This window comes from Carlito syrichta, unplaced genomic scaffold, assembly GCF_000164805.1.
Source record: "Carlito syrichta isolate Samal-C Ts95f unplaced genomic scaffold, Tarsius_syrichta-2.0.1 Scaffold313533, whole genome shotgun sequence".
Lineage (NCBI taxonomy): Eukaryota > Metazoa > Chordata > Mammalia > Primates > Tarsiidae > Carlito > Carlito syrichta.
In genome coordinates, this window is record NW_007257629.1 from 38,430 (window position 1) to 38,870 (window position 441).

Below are 441 nucleotides of genomic sequence, written 5' to 3' on the forward strand. Positions count from 1 at the left end.
ACTCTCGGCCACCACAGCCTCGACCTGCTGGGCTCCGGCGATCCTTCCGCCTCAGCCTTCCAAGTAGCCGGAATTACAGGCATGCGCTACCATGCCCGGCTGATTTTTTGATTTATTGTAGAGATGAGGTCTCGCTGCCCAGGCGGGTCTCGAACCCGCGGACTCAGGCAATCCACTCACCTCAGCCTCCCAAAGGCGCGAGATTACAGGCTGAGCCACCGAGTCCGGCTTTATTTTCTTTCTTTTAATACTTTCTATTTTTTATTGCTATTCCTTTTTGTGGAGCCATCACGATCCTGGTTTCCTTCAGTTATTTGCATACTTAAGACAACTGATTTAAGTATTTCTCTGGGAAGTCTGTTGACAGGGCTTCTTCTGTTCTATTCATCTTTTTTTTTTTTTTTTAGTTGGAGTCTCACTCTGTCGCCCAGACCGGAGTGC